General features: G+C 34.8%; 1 long non-coding RNA gene across 2 annotated transcripts; it reads right to left on the bottom strand.

Moving 5' to 3' along the window:
* Positions 1 to 2,149: 2,149 nt before the first annotated feature.
* On the bottom strand, positions 2,150 to 7,412 carry LOC110422700 (uncharacterized). 2 transcript variants are annotated; one of them, XR_002445754.1, is made up of 5 exons: positions 7,087 to 7,412; positions 6,506 to 7,012; positions 5,703 to 6,070; positions 3,118 to 5,284; positions 2,150 to 2,354 (listed from the first exon to the last, which is right to left on the bottom strand). It is a non-coding gene; the product is annotated as an uncharacterized LOC110422700 (long non-coding RNA). The 2 variants fall into 2 exon arrangements; XR_002445755.1 differs by having other exon boundaries at positions 5,223 to 5,284.
* Between the last annotated feature and the right edge of the window lie 305 nt (positions 7,413 to 7,717).

Genomic DNA, 7,717 nt, shown 5'->3' with positions numbered 1-7,717 from the left:
TCTCCCAGCACTGTGGCAGTCTATCAATTTCAAACATGAGATTAACCATGATATGATCCAAACTGGGCAAAGTGATAAACATATAAGTTTTATCCCTGTCTCTTAAATTTCCAATGGACAATAATCACATCAATTGGACTCTTGTATAGAAAGTTATGCTCCAAATACCGCATCATGTTCAGTCCATGTGTACTACTGCAGTGCTCCGAGTTTGACAAATATTTGACCACGATCCACTCAGAACTGGTAGAATTGGTAAGCATAAATTTTGTAGCCATTCTTCTTATAATTCTATTGGTCCAAGAATTAACTCATTTATAGTTTTATATAGAGAGATATAGTCAAAATACTAAAATATATACGAATGAAGTCATCACCATACTTGCACTGATTTTCATTGAATGAGTTTTTTTCATCAATTTTCTACAAAAGCCATAAGAGAAATTAGCAATAACTACTCTTAAAGTAATTTAAAACAAAACAACATAAAATTTAACTAAAATAACTTAAATTAATCACTTAACAAGTAATCAAACTTAAAATAGAAAAACACCTAAAACGCTAAAATTTGAACCTAAAATCTCAAAGATCTAGCTATTTAAGCCCCCAAAATGTGTCAAAATAACTCTATATAATAGAGTTATCAATGGCCTAATAAGCATTGTGTTCAAGTTCCACTAGAAGGTGACATGCCTTTCCAAAAACCAACCTATAAGGAGAAATGCTTGTTGGAGTTTTGCGGGCAGTTTTATATGCCCAAAGTGCACCATCCAACCTTTTGGCCTAATCCTTCCTTGACAGGGACACAACTTTCTCTAAACTCCTTTTTATTTCCCAATAGAAAACTTCGAGTTTTCCACTTGTTTGTGGATGATAGATAGTTGTAACCTTGTGTGTCACTTCATATTTAGCAAAAATAGCTACAAAATGCTTGTTGCAAAAATGATTTCTTTCATGACTCCATATTGCTAGTGGTGTGATGAATCTAATGAAGATGTTTCCTCAAAAATCTCTACGCAACGTTTGCATCATTTGTAGGCATTGCCACAACTTCTACCCACTTCGACACATAATCCATAACCAACAGGATATAATGATTGTTGAAAGAAGAAATGAAAGGCCCCATGAAATTTATGCCCAAAACATTAAAGATTTTTGCTTCAAGGATATTGGTGAGTGGCATCTCATGCCTCCTTGAAATGTTGCCCACTCGTTGACACTTGTCACAATGCAAAACAAAATTGTGAGCATCTTTGGATAAAGTGGGCCAATAAAAACCTAATTGAAGCACTTTTACTGCAGTTTTATCTCCTCTAAAGTGTTCCCCATATTCTGAAGAATGGCAATACTTCAAAATGCTTTCAACTTCCTCCTTCGAGATGCATATTCTAAGAATTTTGTTAGCACATTGTTTAAATAGGAAAAGTTCATCCCAAACATAAAGTCTAACATCATGAAGAAATTTCTTTCTTTGATGAAAATTTAATTAGGGGCTAGAATGTTACTCAAAATGTAATTGACACAATTAACATACCAAGGTAACTTCTTCTAACCAACATGCAACAATTGCTCATAACGAAAAGTTTCGTTGATCAAAGTCAAATCATTACCTTGGCTGTCATTCTCCAACCTTGACAATGGTCTACTACTTGATTTTTTATGCCTTTTCTATCACTAATCTCCAAATGAAATTCTTAAAGCAACTAGATCCATCTTATCAATCTTGGCTTGGCATCTTTCTTGGCAATCAAATACTTAATTTCAGAATGATCAGTGTACACAACAACCTTAGTGCTAACCAAGTAAGAATAAAACTTATCAAATGGAAACACAATAGCTAATAGTTTTTCTTAAATGGTTGTGTAGTGCATTTGAGTTTCAGTTAATGTCTTACTTGCATAAAAAAGAGAATGAAAAATATTTGCTTTTCTTTGGCCTAACATTGCACCTACAACATAATCACTAGCATCACACATGAGTTCAAAAGGAAGATTCTAATCTGGAACCACAATGATAGGTGCAGATACCAATGTCTTTTTCAATTATAAAATTGCAACATGACATGTATCATCAAACTTAAAAGGTACATCTTTTCCAACAAATTACACAAAGGTTTGAAAATTTTTGAAAAATTTTTAATGAACCTCCTATAAAAGCTAGCATGTCTTAAAAAACTTATAATGCCTTTCACTAAATTTGATGGTGGAAGCTTCGCAATTGTCTCAATCTTGGCCTTGTCCACTTCTAACCCTTTACTTGAAACCTTGTGGACAAGAACAATTCCTTCTTGGACCAGGAAGTGGCATTGCTCCCAATTCAGTACTAGGTTAATCTCTTCACACCTTCTGAGGACTCTAGCAAGATTCAAAAAACAATCAACAAAATTAATACCAATCATAAAGAAATCATCCATAAATACCTCAAGCTAATGCTCAACCATTTTAGAAAAAATTGCCATCATGCGTTTTTGAAAATTAACAAGTGCATTGCAAAGTCCAAAAGGCATCTTTCTAAAGGCCAAGTGCCATAAGGGCATGTAAAGGTAGTCATTTCTTGATCACCAAGAGTTATTGTTATTTGATTGTACCCATAATATCCATCCAAGAACCAATAAAACTTTTTACCGGCCAATCTATCTAACATTTGATTAATAAATGGCAGAGGGAAATGAACCTTCCTTGTGTCTTTTTTGAGCTTCAGATAATCCATACATACCCTCCAGCCAGTCACTATCCTCATGGGAATGAGCTCATTGTTGGAGTTGGCTAACACTATCATCCCACCTTTCTTTGGGATGCACTAAATTAAGCTCACCTAAAAGTGATTTGAAATGGGGTAAATGATACCAGCGTCCAACCATTTAATGATCTCCTTATCACCACCTCTTTCATGATAGGATGGAGTCTTTTTTGATGGTTGATGGTGGCTCTATGGTCATCCTCCAAAAAGATCTTGTGCATGCATATGGATAGACTAATCCCCTTAATGTCGGCAATGGTCCATCCTATTACCTTTTTATGCTACCTTAGCACTCTTAAAAGCTTATCTTCCTACAAGTTAATAAAAGTAGATGAAACAATAATAAGAAAAGTGGATGAGTTACCAAGATAAACATACCTCAAACGTGAAGGTCGAGGTTTAGGATCCAATGCAAGGAGGCTTTTTAATGGATGGCTTTGCTGGTGAAGATGAAGTAGAAATATCCAAGGATTCAAATGGTGTCCTCAAGACATGAGATGATGTATCCAAGAAGTTCACATATTCCACAAAATCAACATCATCCCTATCAAAGCTAGAAACTAACAATGCCTTTAAAAGGTTACGGGGATAATTATCATCAAACACCTCATAAGTGACACTATTCACAACACTCACTACAAAGCTTTCATCATGTTGATTGGGAAACTTTAAAGTTATAAAAATATTGAAAGTTACCACTTGGTCTTGCACTTTCAAAGTAAACTCTCCTTTCTCCACATCAATAGAGCTCTAGCAGTTCATAGAAAAGGTCTCCCAAGTATGATAGGAACCTCACAATCCTTTTATATATTAAGAACAATGAAGTCAACCGAGAAAATGAATTTATTAACCTTTACCAAAAACATCTTCCATGATACCTCGAGGATAAGTGAGAAATCGATCAACAAGTTCCAATGTCATTGTGGTTGGCTTAATTTCCCTAATCCTAACTTTCGATAGATCAACAAAGGCATCAAATTAATACTAGCCCTTTAGTTATTTAAGGCTTCAACAGAAATTAACACACCAATTATGTAAGGAATAGTGACCTGGATCCATGAGTTTTGATGGAAGCTTGTTCTAAATAATAGCACTGCACTCCTCAGTGAGTGCCACTATCACATACTCACCCAATCTCCTTGTTATTGTCAAGATATCTTTCAAAAACTTAACATATGAAAACATCTACTCCAAAGCTTCAACAAAAAGGATGTTGATGTGGAGCTTCTTGAATACCTCTAGAAATTTGTAAAATTAATTGTCCAACTCTTTCTTCTGAAAGTGTTAAGGAAATGAAAAAGGAATGTGTGCTGCCTATGCATCCTTGACTTGTACTTGATTGTCTAAGTTTCCAACTTCTGATTCATTCTTAATTGACTTCTTTTATGGTACTTTTTGTTTACTACCACTGCCAACCTTTTTACCATTCTGAAGGGTTACTGCCATAGAAAATTCCTTGCTTTTCCTCTTAGGATTAGGCTTAATATTACTCGGTAGGGTCCTTTGAGGCCTATTATTAACAACATTAGCTAATTACCCTACTTAAATCTCAAGATTTTCAATGAAGTTGTCTAACTATGAATAAGGGCATTTGTCTTAACCATATATTGCATGAGCAGCCCTTCCAAAAATGACTTTTTTTCTTGCACTGGGCTTCTAGGTTGTTGTGGAAAACTAAAACCAAAATTTAGTCTCAAAGCTAATGAAGAACCTTGATTGTTGTTTCAAGAGAAGTTGGGGTGATTCCTCCACCTTAGATTATAAGTGTTTGAATATGGCTTGTTTTGCAGCTTATTCCCCACAAACTGAGCAAAGTTCATACTTATAAGATAATGATCACTAGAGTGTCCATTATCGCAATAATCACAAGTAATAAAAAGGACTCTATGCTAAATGCACTCCAAAAGAACCAATTTTCTTAGTGAAAAAGGTTACTTGAGCAGACAATACATTAATAATATCTAGCTCGTGAACACCAATTACACTCTTTGGCAGAGCCCTTTTAAAATGCCACTGATAGTTGTTTGATGCCATCTCTTTCAACAAGTCATAAGCATTACCAATAGACTTGGCCATAAGAGCCCCACTAGTTGCAACATCAATGGTAGTTCAAATTGGATTCAACAACCATTATAAAATGATTGCACTTGAAAAGACTTAGGTAGACCATTGCATGGGCATCTCCAAAACTGTAATGACCCTCTACTTAATCGTTATCGGTGTTCAAGACTTTGTGAAAGAACCTGTCAAATCCTAAACAAGCCTTCACAATTATCATTTTGTCAAACCATAACATGTCTGTCAAAAGTATCATAAACATCACTATTTCATCAATAGAAAATATTCTCTCTATACATTATGTTTCATCATCATATAAATATATGTTTACATTCTATACAATTGTTTACTTCCGAAACAAAATATACTATAAATGACCCAACCTCTAATAGCGGAGTGACTCAGAATAGGGTGCTAGGAGATACCTTTACCTACATCGTAGTGGACCATAATATGCCGATGAAAAGCACACTAACTGATCACTTCTCTGCAAAATAAGAAAATTGGGGCGAGTTTCACAGACTCAGTAATCATTAGCTTAGTGAGCAGGGCAAAAATGGAAAAGAAGCCAAAGATAGAAAATTTGGATATTAAAAACATATGAATATATAAACCATTTAAAATCAAATGGAACATTTATGCGTTACATCTAAAACCAAGAATTTTAATGCAAAGAATTCATTTATCAATCATTGTATCAAAGGCAACATGAATGAAAGATTTCTATCGTTGAAATCATTTAATTTCCTTTACTTAAAATCGGACTAACATAAGCACGCACACTCCCATGAAATCAAACATTATCAAAGCTTATACACAAGCTCATAAATCATCTCATCCTCGAGGTATTAAACACAACATCTTTGTACAAATAAAGAAGCTGTGGAAAAACTTGTAATTCTCACCATGCGAAAGAATTCATGTTGAAAACCCAAAGAGATGTCACTCTCGAATAGGTAATCGCGATAATCAACTCGTGGACCCATTTTCACGTATTAACATTCGAGAAGCCCCCCTCCTCCAGATTTCCACAGCCATGACAGTCTCAATGATGTTGACCGATATTGGAGAAATCATGTAGTCATAACCATGTTTATCAACTTGTGGCCTAGCCACATATATCAACCTGTGGCCTTGTCATGTATATATATCACAAACCTTGGCCTAGCCACGTTTAATAGCTCGTTGGTGACCCAAAGGTTCTCTAGCCAGAGTTCACTTGTGCACAAGGGTCACACTATCCCGATGTGATATTCGGCCTACTCTCGAATCTCTTGATTTGACAAAACCATTTATAAGCAAGTTAGGTTCTCAAAAGCTTATTTTAAATCTATTTCCAAAACACCAATCATAGTGATATGATAAAATCCTTTTGTAAGACTCTATAATGTAAAACCTTTGCATAAGGTTTAAATATCAAATCAGCATAGTCAACATATAATTTATTCATGAATGCACATCACACAAACAAATAAGGCACATTTTGACATAAACCGTGGCAAAGAGCTTGTTTCCCGATTTCTAAAACCTTTTACATATATAACTTATATATATACAAAACATTTCTAAAAACATGGCATTCACAAGTGCCTAGCATTCTACCAGCTCATATTATCCATAATTGCATTTAAAAAAATTCGGCAACGTTTATTAAACGTATATCAATATATAGTTTATAGAACTTTTAAAATAGACACCCCTTACTCACCTCACAATAATGGGACGCTACGTCGTTATTGATTCGGGTGCGTCTCTAGTTAATTTTACTTGCTGGTCGCCCGTTACCTCCTCCAATACACCACCATGGCAAGCCTTCTGTATTTATGCTTAATTGTATGCATATATGGGCAGTACCTTAATCAATGACTCTTTAATCTAATTTCACATTTTTCATCCTTATTATTCACAATAATTTAAAATGAAATCTATAAACTTTAAACTAACCAAATCCAATGTAACATAGTATGCCCACATTCCCTACTTATCCTCCAATTTTTACCTTGAATTCCACATGCAACTCACTAACTCCTCACATCCTCGGTCACCCTTGCTACCACAAGCACAAATAATCAATACATATTTTTATTTTTCCTCTCCACTTATGATCTCAAGATTAAAAGCACTTACCCATCATTTGTCTAGCTTTAAATCACCATACTTCTAAGATTAACCCACATACATGCATCTATTTCTTTCAAATCTTGGAAGACTTTTTCTGCCACAAACAATTTCACACAATCACAATTCAATTCCTTAAGAAATTATAGATCAAATTCAAACTTTACTTACCTAAACTTTCCTTGAACCCATGAATCATTCACACTTTCTTCCTTGTGGTTTCTAGTCCTTTTCCTTGATATTTCTTAGCTACCATGAGATCTAACCCATATCTCTCAATAAAGGATGAATTTCTAGGAGCAATGAACCTTGATTATAGGAAAATAGCAAGAAAGAGCTCATGGGTACTCTAAAATCTTACAAAATCGAGCCCTCACTTAGTTTGCCTTTTCACTTAACTCTTTCTCTCTTCTAGGGTGGAAGGCTCACGAAGCTATTTTCCTTTCATTTCTCTTCCAAATGGGGTGGATCTCTCAAGGCAAAAGCCTTGAATTGGCTTTCATTTCTCATTTTCTCATACATGGGCAGATTGCCCAAGGTCATTTCCTTTCTTTTTTATTTTTTTCTATTTAATCACATGTCATGCCATGCAATTCCTTACTTTGTTATTAACGCCACTTTCCATTGGTGGCTTGTGCATGCAATGTTTCCTTATCCATTCCTTTATCCTTTGGTTAGATTGCCTCGCCCATGCATTGGTTCACATGGTATTCTTTTTTGGTTTATTTCGTTTGCATTTCATTTCACATGCATTTTCTTTTAATGCCACCTTATCACCCAATAATATTTCATGCACATTTCC

Source organism: Theobroma umbraticum, unplaced genomic scaffold (assembly GCF_002168275.2).
Source record: "Theobroma umbraticum cultivar Fairchild unplaced genomic scaffold, ASM216827v3 scaffold_146.0, whole genome shotgun sequence".
Taxonomy (NCBI): Eukaryota; Viridiplantae; Streptophyta; class Magnoliopsida; order Malvales; family Malvaceae; genus Theobroma; species Theobroma umbraticum.
Note: the sequence above shows the minus strand (reverse complement) of the source record. Positions and strands in the feature narration are given on the sequence as shown.